Below are 12,160 nucleotides of genomic sequence, written 5' to 3'. Positions count from 1 at the left end.
CAGTAGGAAAACTCCCGTGCAGTGATACCATGTCGCCTTGCGGTAGTGAAGTTTCCACACCTCGGACCAGTTTCCTCTCCCCGAAACCTAACTTTAACTCAGGGAACCAGCGCAGAACGACTGCAACCTCTCATTGAAGACGAAGTTCCAGGCCGACCGCGGTACTACAGGCATTGTTTGCAGGAAACAGGATCCCCCATTTTGGTGAAGGGGGAAATGGCGAACTTCGTGGTCAATCTTCGTGTAACTACTTACACATTTCGAATACAATCATGGTACCAATAATTACTTATATTACACCAGATGTATGTCATTGAATCTATTTTTGTTGGCCCTCAGCGAGATTAGGTTGCCCTACTCTCTTGGGAGAGAAAATGTTCAACGTTTATTTCCTGCAATTCTTCACATTTTGCCATGGGGCATAGAGGAAATGTTGCCGTTTTAAAGCACGTTTTCTACTATTATACACATTTTGTCATTGGGCAGAGAAAACATTTTGCACGTTTATAACCCTTCCTGCAATTATAAACATTTTGCCATGGGGTGGAGAGAAATGTTTCCTGTTTTGAATCAAATTTCCTGCAATTGTTAGTTGACATGGCTAATTTGAGTATCAATTACATATATATCAAAAGGAAAATTTGCCCATTTTCGAAATTGCGTCTTGTGTATTCTACTAGTCCAGTGCATCATCTATGCACTTGAGGGGATAGGAATCCTTCATGTTCACATAGTTCAACTGCCTGTAGTCTGCACAGAAGTGCCTTGAGCCGTCCTTCTTGACTAGGACTACAGAGGCCGCAAAGGGTTGTTGGATGGCTGATCTCCGCCATCTCCCGGATCTTCTGCTCCGCTACCTCTCTCTTCATCAGTGGCAAGCTACGCTATGAAACCACACATGATTACAGAGACTTTGATATTAGGGTGATTCTGCAACTACGGGCACTTCCATGTCCTCGGGTCAATTTTGGGGATTTTATTCAAAACATTTTTCTTTTTTAAATACAAATATTAGTATGTTAAGTTCACACTGGAATCACCCCATACTTTTTTAAACACCTCTCTATCAAGTATTTTAGCTACTTTTCAGACGCATTTTAGACCTCAATTTCACTATTTTGCCCTTGTCCCTGACCCAGACTTTTAAGCTTCTATGTTTTTCTATAAGAAAACATTAATAATTGCACATTATATAATGTTATGTACTACAGAAAGAGTAAATTAAATAAAATCTATATCAATATTTATTGTGAGTATGCCCTTTATATATTGTTTTACACACAGTATACCTGTCCTTTGGGAGTGGTGTCATTTCCACCACTGAGGACAAATTCCTCATTAATAACGTTTTTTCAAGAGGATGTTAATTTAGTTACCATGGAAACATATTGTGACACAAGCACATGGCTGCAGTGGACAGTTGTTCCAGATGTGATGTCCAGAATTTGAAGAAAAAACGTGGTAAATATTGCTTGTGTAGAGAATATTTGAATTGTCAGTCATTTCCGTACAGGCTATAATTTCTTTAATTTGTGGTAGAACTTTTGCATTTTTAAAATATTTTATGTGTTTAGTGTAAACGATATGCTAGCTGTAATACTAATCAAAGCATGCTAAGCTGTCTGTCAATTTTCTCCAGAAACTGTAGAAATGTCATTTCCATCACAAACTTAAGTGTGATGGAAATGACACATCCATTATCTTATTTGTTTTTACTTAACTTTTTTTAAATTTTTACTTCAGGCTTATTTAATCATGTTTTAAATGAATTGAATCTAGCTGTTCAGTCTTATGGCTTGGGGGTAGAAGCTATTTAGGAGCCTCTTGGACCTACAGTGAGGGAAAAAAGTATTTGATCCCCTGCTGATTTTGTACGTTTGCCCACTGACAAAGAAATGATCAGTCTATAATTTTAATGGTAGGTTTATTTGAACAGTGAGAGACAGAATAACAACAACAAAAATCCAGAAAAATGCATGTAAAAAATGTTATAAATTGATTTGCATTTTAATGGAGGAAATAAGTATTTGACCCCTCTGCAAAACATGACTTAGTACTTGGTGGCAAAACCCTTGTTGGCAATCACAGAGGTCAGACGTTTCTTGTAGTTGGCCACCAGGTTTGCACACATCTCAGGAGGGATTTTGTCCCACTCCTCTTTGCAGATCTTCTCCAAGTCATTAAGGTTTCGAGGCTGATGTTTGGCAACTCGAACCTTCAGCTCCCTCCACAGATTTTCTATGGGATTAAGTTCTGGAGACTGGCTAGGCCACTCCATGACCTTAATGTGCTTCTTCTTGAGCCACTCCTTTGTTGCCTTGGCCGTGTGTTTTGGGTCATTGTCATGCTGGAATACCCATCCACGACCCATTCTCAATCCCCTGGCTGAGGGAAGGAGGCTCTCACCCAAGATTTGACGGTACATGGCCCCGTCCATCGTCCCTTTGATGCGGTGAAGTCCCCTTAGCAGAAAAACACTCCCAAAGCTTAATGTTTCCACCTCCATGTTTGATGGTGGAGATGGTGTTCTTGGGGTCATAGGCAGCATTCCTCCTCCTCCAAACACGGCGAGTTGAGTTGATGCCAAAGAGCTCCATTTTGGTCTCATCTGACCACAACACTTTCACCCAGTTGTCATCTGAATCATTCAGATGTTCATTGGCAAACTTCAGACAGGCATGTATATGTGCTTTCTTGAGCAAGGGGACCTTGCGGGCGCTGCAGGATTTCAGTCCTTCACGGCGTAGTGTGTTACCAATTGTTTTCTTGGTGACTATGGTCCCAGCTGCCTTGAGATCATTGACAAGATCCTCCCGTGTAGTTCTGGGCTGATTCCTCACTATTCTCATGATCATTGCAATGCCACGTGGTGAGATCTTGCATGGAGCCCCAGGCCAAGGGAGATTGACAGTTCTTTTGTGTTTCTTCAATTTGCGAATAATCACACCAACTGTTGTCACCTTCTCACCAAGCTGCTTGGCGATGGTCTTGTAGCCCATTCCAGCCTTGTGTAGGTCTACAATCTTGTCCCTGACATCCTTGGAGAGCTCTTTGGTCTTGGCCATGGTGGAGAGTTTGGAATATAATTGATTGATTGCTTCTGTGGACAGGTGTCTTTTATACAGGTAACAAGCTGAGATTAGGAGCACTCCCTTTAAGAGTGTGCTCCTAATCTCAGCTCGTTACCTGTATAAAAGACACCTGGGAGCCAGGAATCTTTCTGATTGAGAGGGGGTCAATACTTATTTCCCTCATTAAAATGCAAATCTATTTTATAACATTTTTGACATGCGTTTTTCTGGATTTTCGTTGTTGTTATTCTGTCTCTCACTGTTCAAATAAACCTACTATTAAAATTATAGACTGATCATTTCTTTGTCAGTGGGCAAACGTACAAAATCAGCAGGGGTTCAAATACTTTTTTCCCTCACTGTATACTTTGCGCTCCGGTACCGCTTGCCGTGCGGCAGCAGAGAGAACAGTCTATGACTAGGGTGGCTGGAGTCTTTGACAATTTTTAGGGCCTTCCTCTCACACCACCTGGTATAGAGGTCCTGGATGGCAGGAAGCGGTGATGTACTGGACCGTACGCCCTACCCTCTGTAGTGCCTTGCTGTCGGAGGCCGAGCAGTTGCCTTACCAGGCAGTGATACAACCCGTCAGGATGCTCTCGATGGTGCAGCTATAAAATCTTTTGAGGATCTGAGGACCAATTCCAAATCTTTTCAGTCTCCTGAGGGGGAATAGGTTTTGCCGTGCCCTCCTCACGACTGTCTTGGTGTGCATGGACCATGTTAGTTTATTGGTGATGTGGACGCCAAGGAACTCCACTACAGCCCCGTCGATGAGAATGGGGCATGCTTGGTCCTCCTTTTCCTGTAGTCCACAATCATCTCCTTTGTCTTGATCACATTGAGGGAGAGGTTGTTGTCCTTGCACCACACGGTCAGGTCTCTGACCTCCTCCCTATAGGCTGTCTCATCGTTGTCGGTGATCAGGTCTACCTACCACTGTTGTGTCATCAGCGAACTTAATGATGGTGTTGGAGTCGTGCCTGGCCGTGCAGTCATGAGTGAACAGAGAGAACAGGAGGGGGCTGAGCACGCACCCCTGAGGAGCCACCGTGTTGAGGATCAGCGTAGCGGATATGTTGTTACCTGCCCTTACCACCTTGGGTGCGGCCCGTCAGGAAGTCCAGGATCCAGTTGCAGAGGAAGATGTTTAGTCGCAGGATCCTTAGCTTAGTGATGAGCTTTGTGGGCACTATGGTGTTGAATGCTGAGCTGTAGTCAATGAATAGCATTCTCATATAGGTGTTCCTTTTGTCCAGGTGGGAAAGGGCAGTGTGGAGTGCAATAGAGATTGCATCATCTGTGGATCTGTTGGTGCGGTATGCAAATTGGAGTGGGTCTAGGGTTTCTGGGATAATGGTGTTGATGTGAGCCATGACCAGCCTTTCAAAGCACTTCATGGCTACAGACGTGAGTGCTACGGGTCGGTAGTAATTTAGGCAGGTTACCTTGGTGTTCTTGGGCACAGGGACTATGGTGTTCTACTTGTAACATGTTGGTATTACAGTCTCAGACAGGGAGAGGTTGAAAATGTCAGTGAAGATACTTGCCAGTTGGTCAGCGCGTGCTCGGAATTACTTGCCTCGAAGCGAGTATATAAGTTATTTAGCTCGTCTGGTAGGCTCGTGTCACTCGGCAGCTCTCGGCTATGCTTCCATTTGTAGTCTGTAATAGTTTGCAAGCCCTGCCACATCTGACGAGTGTCGGAGCCGGTGTAGAACGATTCTATCTTAGTCCTGTATTGACGCTTTGCCTGTTTGATGGTTTATCGGAGGGCATAGGTGGATTTCTTATAAGCTTCTGGGTTAGAGTCCCGCTCCTTGAAAGCGGCAGCTTTACCCTTTAGCTCAGTGCGAATGTTGCCTGTAGGCGAGGGGGAGCTTTGTACGTGTCTCTGTGTGTAGAGTAAAAGTGGCCTAGAATTTTTTTTCTTCTGGTTGCACATTTAACATGCTGTTAGAAATTAGGTAAAACTGATGTTTCCCTGCATTAAAGTCCCCGGCCACTAGGAGCGCCGCCTCTGGATGAGTGTTTTCCTGTTTGCTTATAGCGGTATACAACTCATTGAGCGCGGTTTTAGTGCCAGCATCGGTCTGTGGTGGTATGTAGACAGCTACGAAAAATACAGATGAAAACTCTCTAGGTAAATAGTGTGGTCTACTTCGATATGATGGTTATTAAATCAATATCTGCACATAAAAGTGTTTCCCCTGACATTTCTCGCAAAATTCATTTTACCAACACAAAAAGATCCCACCTTGGCTAGCGTATTTGGTTTTGTTGATATTTTGAAAGTTTACCAACAAATGTTCTGTTACCATCTGGCCTGTCATTACATTTTCTATCCGCCATATACTTTACCTGCATAAAAAGGTTGGATGGAAACCTGGTTACAGCCTAACAATACAACGTAGATGCATTTATCTCTAGATGCATAAACAACAACTTATTTTTTACTTTATTTCATCTCAATCTCCATGTTGTTTAGGTGGTAAGCGTTCTGCCCGAGGGGGAATGGTCCAGAATGAGAGCAGAGGTGTGAGAGGAGGCTGAGAGGGGCACAAGGCGAGCCGTCCTCAGTGAATGCAGGAACAACCAAGAGGAGCACTCCATCGAGAAGTCTTATTCTGTGGAGATGTGTCATCCATGGAACCTGGTCTCTTGTTCCATCGCCTCCCAGGCTTGTGGCTTTCCAATGAGCTTGAAACTGTCGTGCTCACGCCAAATGTTTTATTGTGTATTGCCTTGTGAAAGTGTTTTGTTAACTCTATTGATTAAAATTGATTAACTGTATTCCCTCACTGATGTTCTCCCCAGGCCAGCCTATTATGCAGACTCTGACTGCCAGGTCCGACAGGGCAGAGGGAGAAGAGGAGGACACAGAAACATGGATACTACCGGTAGCTTCAACCTGAGGGGGAAGAGAGAACACTAACGCCACAGTGGAACATGATTGCTTATTAATCTAGCAAATAAGATCAGGTGTCATCATTGTTTACCACATGGTAAATGTGGTAAACAATGATTTTAATTTCCCCTGAGGAGAAGAAAGGAGGCCGTGGGCCCTCAAACTTTAGCTTTGTTTAAAAGCCTATGGGCATGGCATGGGGTGAGGTTAGCACCATATGGAGATAAGTTACAAAAGTAAACATAACAGTTTCATGATTTTTCATTATAAATGCTAGTGCTGTGATAGATGGTTTAGCATGGTTGCTGTCCCCTCTGTTGTGATGTAGGGATGGGCGTGATGCAGTAGGCATCCCACCTAAGGCTGCCCAACAGCCTGTGGAGGTGGAGAATCAGTGAGTCTCTCTCTCTCTCTCACACACACACACACACACACACACACACACACACACACACACACACGAAATATAGGAATTATATGTGGGGGGACCAGTGAGTACAGCACACACCACAACTGAACACATTTTGTGGGTAATAACATTGATTGATACTGGGAAGATGCACAGTGCAAGAGGTGTATAATTACATTTTTAGTGGTGGTAATGTGTGTATTATATATCCCTCCCATTCATCACAGAGCAGAGCAGTTTTATTTTTAAGTGAACATGGCTGGTAATGGTAAATAAAATACGTTTTAATAATAAAACAAAGTGTTATGGAACGAAATGCAGACAAGAAAATAACAACAATTACAAGACAACGATAAATTTACAATTTTGTGAGGTAAAGAAACCTCTTTCTAGAAGCATGAAATAAATCTGTATTCGAATCCTATCCTATAACACCACTTATGTACATACAGTTGAAGTCGGAAGTTTACATACCGTCACGACTTCTGCCAAAGTCGGTCCCTCTCCTTGTTCGGGCGGTGTTCGGCGGTCGACATCACCGACCTTCTACCCATCACTGATCCATTTTTCATTTTCCATTGGTTTTGCCTTGTCTTCCTTCACACCTGGTTCCAATTGCATGTTGTGTATTTAACCCTCTGTTTCCCCTCATGTCCTTGTCGGAGATTGTTTATTGTAAGTGTTTGTGTACGTCTGTACTGGTGTGCATCGGGTTATGTTTACCCATTGATTTTTATTATTATGTTTTCCGGTGGGTTTTTTGTGAATAAACTGCGCCGTTGGAAACACAGTTATTTCTCTCCTACGTCTGACTTCTCTGCCGCCAGTTAAACACCCTTACACATACACTTAGGTTGGAGTCATTAAAACTTGTTTTTCAACCACTCCACAAATTTCTTGTTAACCAACTATAGTTTTGGCAAGTCAGTTAGGACATCTACTTTGTGCATGACACAAGTAATTTTTCCAACAATTGTTTACAGAAAGATTATTTCACTTATAATTCACTGTATCACAATTCCAGTGGGTCAGAAGTTTACATACACTAAGTTGACTTTGCCTTTAAACAGCTTGGAGAATTCCAGAAAATGATGTCATGGCTTTAGAAGCTTCTGATATGCTAATTGACATCATTTGAGTCAATTGGAGGTGTAACTGTGGATGTATTTCAAGGGCTACCTTCAAACTCAGTGCCTCTTTGCTTGACATCATGGGAAAATCAAAAGAAAGACCTCAGAAAAAGAATTGTAGACCTCCACAAGTCTGGTTCGTCCTTGGGAGCAATTTCCAAATGCCTGAAGGTTCCACATTCATCTGTACAAACAATAGTATGAAAGTATAAACACCATGGGACCACGCAGCCGTCATACCGCTCAGGAAGAAGACGCCTTCTGTCTCCTAGAGATGAATGTACTTTGGTGCGAAAAGTGCAAATCAATCCCAGAACAACGTTAAAGGACCCTGTGAAGATGCTGGAGGAAACAGGTACAAAAGTATCTATATCCACAGTAAAACGAGTCCTATGTCGACATAACCTGAAAGGCCGCTCAGCAAGGAAGAAGCCACTGCTCCAAAACCGCCATTAAAAAAGCCAGACTATGGTTTGCAACTGCACATGGGGACAAAGATTGTACTTTCTGGAGAAATGTCCTCTAGTCTGATGAAACAAAAATGGAACTGTTTGGCCATAATGACCATCGTTATGTTTGAAGGAAAAAGGGGGATGCTTGCAAGCCGAAGAACACCATCCCAACCGTGAAGCACGGGGGTGGCAGCATCATGTTGTGGGTGTGCTTTGCTGCAAGAGGGACTGGTGCACTTCACAAAATAGATGACATTATGAGGAAGGAAAATTATGTGGATATATTGAAGCAACATCTCAAGACATCAGTCCGGAAGTTAAAGCTTGGTCGCAAATGGGTCTTCCAAATGGACAATGACCCCAAGCATACTTCCAGAATTGTGGCAAAATGGCTTAAGGACAACAAAGTCAAGGTATTGGAGTGGTCATCACAAAGCCCTGACCTCAATCCTATAGAAAATTTGTGGGCAGAACTGAAAAAGCATGTGCGAGCAAGGAGGCCTACAAACCTGACTCAGTCACACCAGCTCTGTCAGGAGGAATGGGCCAAAATTCAAGCTTGTGGAAGGCTACCCAAAATTTTGGACCCAAGTTAAACAATTTAAAGCCAATGCTACCAAATACTAATTGAGTGAATGTAAACTTCTGACCCACTGGGAATGTGATAAAATAAATAAAAGCTGAAATAAATCATTCTCTCTACTATTATCCTGACATTTCACATTCTTAAAATAAAGTGGTGATCCTAACTGACCTAATACAGGAAATTTTCACTAGGATTAAATGTCAGGAATTGTGAAAAACTGAGTTTAAATGTATTTGGCTAAGGTGTATGTAAACTTCCGACTTCAACTGTATGTCCTGTTGTGCTTCTGTCCAGGCTTATGTCCTAGCCCCAAACTCAGACCACCCTGAGGACTTCCCTGCCTTAGCTGTGGGGACATGAGTACTCTTACCGAGCCTACAACAAGGATACCAACAAGGTTTCCCCCTTGGGTTTACATTTGCCTCCTGGTAAAATCGTTTGCACTTTAACTCTTATTTAATTCATTATTTAAGCACTGTTTGTTTTTTTTGCTATTATATTCCAACACATTGGTTCTTGTGTACATTCTGGTGTTATTAATCCTCCCAGCTTGTGTTCTGATAGAAGCACTGTGGAGTCAATGTTCAATTAGACCTGTGACAATAAATGCACTGTTGAAGATGATGGCTTGTCTCGTCTTACTTTGTTTCCTGTTAAGGACACGACAGACCAACATTAACTTCGGCCTTGCACAGCGGTTGCGCAGCCTCAGACCACAGAATATTGGCAGTAATTTTCTGATCATTTCCCAATGACTATGCATGTTAGATGGCCACTATTCGTCGACACCCAGCAGGTGATCTACTGCGCATGACTAACATTTGTGTTGGTCTGTCTTGTCCTTTACACAATTGAGTCTTACCCGTTATAGTTAGGGATGTTGTACATTATGCCACTCAATGGTGACTTCATAGATGTACAGCTACAGACTGAACATTCAGATCACTCACCACAGAAAACATGTCACCCACTTATTAGTCTTTTGACCAGTCAAATCAGATCTTCTGCAAATAATTGGGCAAAGAATCAATTAGGCTGCCTGTGTAAACGCAGCCCAAGAACATGACAAATTGACTCTGCTGTGATCAGAAATCACTATCCAGCTCCTGTTCTCAGTTGCTCTAATCTAGCACAATGAAGTGTACAAGATTAAAAGAACAAAGTTTGGAGAATCATGGGAAGTGAATGGTGCTAGGGAGGGGTGTCCATTAACAGAAAATTCTGTTTGTTTTGTTGCCATGTTTTTATTAATGACAATTGTCTGAATCTGGTCCCAAGTAAAAAACTGTCAAAGACAATGGTGGGTTTTATTTAAAAGGGCTGTTATATTCCATGTGCTCCGAGCAGATATTTAGTGCATGATAATCATGAATGAGATGAGGGTCTCTTTAGGTCCATGTTGTGTGTAAGACTCATTTACTATCTGATGGTATGGTTCATCAAAACAAGTACAAAAATACTTCAAGTACAAATTCATTGTTTTCCATATATCAAATAACTAACAGTTTAAGTACAGGAGAATGAAAGAAAGCTGGAGAATATTAAGTAGTTAAGTGGTATTATTAAAACGCTGAAACAGTTAGGCACCCTGGTTACATACTGTATCCACCAGCTTCACTTCGACACTTTATTGCATGCGTGGATAATTTTCTTTTTGTAGGTTGTCCTTCACAGCTTTTTCCCCCAAATCCTCCATGTTAACGTGAAAAGATGAGAAGAGATTCAGCATCAGTCATTTTGATAGCATACATTTTTATAAATATTATATCCATTCATCAAAATGTAATATCTAATGTCAATATTCATATATCTATCAATATTGTAAAAAAATAAAAAATTACTCCATATACTATGCATCAGCCTATAAGGCACACCTAATTAGCATGGGGTGGCAGGTAGCCTAGTGGTTAGTGTTGGACTAGTAACTGAAAGGTTGCAAGATCGAATCCCCAAGCTGACAAGGTAAAAATCTGTCGTTCTACCCCTAAACGAGGCCACCCACTGTTCCTAGGCCGTCATTGAAAATAAGAATTTGTTCTTAACTGACTCGCCCCCAAAAAACTATAATTTAAACGGCCTACATTGCAGCCTCTGAGGCTGCTATTGAATCTGATCATACTGTGAGGCTTAAAGCGAATTTGATAATTTTGTCAGAAATTAATCTCACTGACTGTAAATGTATAGTCCACAAAAGCTAACAACCAGCATAGATACCTAGCTCATTAAGAACACTACCTAGCTAACTAGCCCAGTATTGGACTAAAGGAGCATAACGTTACTCCTTAGTCCAATGACCTTATATTTTCTGTTTAAAGGTCGAATTGGCTCTGGAAGTCAAAACAGAAGACAAATACTCCATCTAAATGTACACTGCTCAAAAAAATAAAGGGAACACTTAAACAACACAATGTAACTCCAAGTCAATCACACTTCTGTGAAATCAAACTGTCCACTTAGGAAGCAACACTGATTGACAATAAATTTCACATGCTGTTGTGCAAATGGAATAGACAACAGGTGGAAATTATAGGCAATTAGCAAGACACCCCCAATAAAGGAGTGGTTCTGCAGGTGGGGACCACAGACCACTTCTCAGTTCCTATGCCTCCTGGCTGATGTTTTGGTCACTTTTGAATGCTGGCGGTGCTTTCACTCTAGTGGTAGCATGAGACGGAGTCTACAACCCACACAAGTGGCTCAGGTAATGCAGCTCATCCAGGATGGCAGATCAATGCGAGTTGTGGCAAGAAGGTTTGCTGTGTCTGTCAGCATAGTGTCCAGAGCATGGAGGCGCTACCAGGAGACAGGCCAGTACATCAGGAGACATGGAGGAGGCCAACAACCCAGCAGCAGGACCGCTACCTCCGCCTTTGTGCAAGGAGGAGCAGGAGAAGCACTGCCAGAGCCCTGCAAAATGACCTCCAGCAGGCCACAAATGTGCATGTGTCTGCTCAAACGGTCAGAAACAGACTCCATGAGAGTGGTATGAGGGCCCGACGTCCACAGGTGGGGGTTGTGCTTACAGCCCAACACCGTGCAGGACGTTTGGCATTTGCCAGAGAACACCAAGATTGGCAAATTCGCCACTGGCGCCCTGTGCCCTTCACAGATGAAAGCAGGTTCACACTGAGCACGTGACAGACGTGACAGAGTCTGGAGACGCCACGGAGAACGTTCTGCTGCCTGCAACATCCTCCAGCATGACCGGTTTGGAGGTGGGTCAGTCATGGTGTGGGGTGGCATTTCTTTGGGGGGCCGCACAGCCCTCCATGTGCTCGCCAGAGGTAGCCTGACTGCCATTAGGTACCGAGATGAGATCCTCAGACCCCTTGTGAGACCATATGCTGGTGCGGTTGGCCCTGGGTTCCTCCTAATGCAAGACAATGCTAGACCTCATGTGGCTGGAGTGTGTCAGCAGTTCCTGCAAGAGGAAGGCATTGATGCTATGGACTGGCCCGCCCGTTCCCCAGACCTGAATCCAATTGAGCACATCTGGGACATCATGTCTCGGTCCATCCACCAACGCCACTTTGCACCACAGACTGTCCAGGAGTTGGCGGATGCTTTAGTCCAGGTCTGGGAGGAGATCCCTCAGGAGATCATC

The 12,160-nt window shown here is 43.1% G+C and overlaps 1 long non-coding RNA gene across 1 annotated transcript; it reads left to right on the top strand.

Annotated features, from left to right (window-relative positions):
• Positions 1-5: 5 nt before the first annotated feature.
• LOC106589676 (uncharacterized) lies at positions 6-9,180 on the top strand. The gene is made up of 2 exons (XR_001324875.3): positions 6-275; positions 5,560-9,180. It is a non-coding gene; the product is annotated as an uncharacterized LOC106589676 (long non-coding RNA).
• Positions 9,181-12,160: the final 2,980 nt, after the last annotated feature.

This window comes from Salmo salar, chromosome 28 (genome assembly GCF_965601325.2).
Source record: "Salmo salar chromosome 28, fSalSal1, whole genome shotgun sequence".
Lineage (NCBI taxonomy): Eukaryota > Metazoa > Chordata > Actinopteri > Salmoniformes > Salmonidae > Salmo > Salmo salar.
This window is presented reverse-complemented; position numbering and strand designations above follow the sequence as displayed.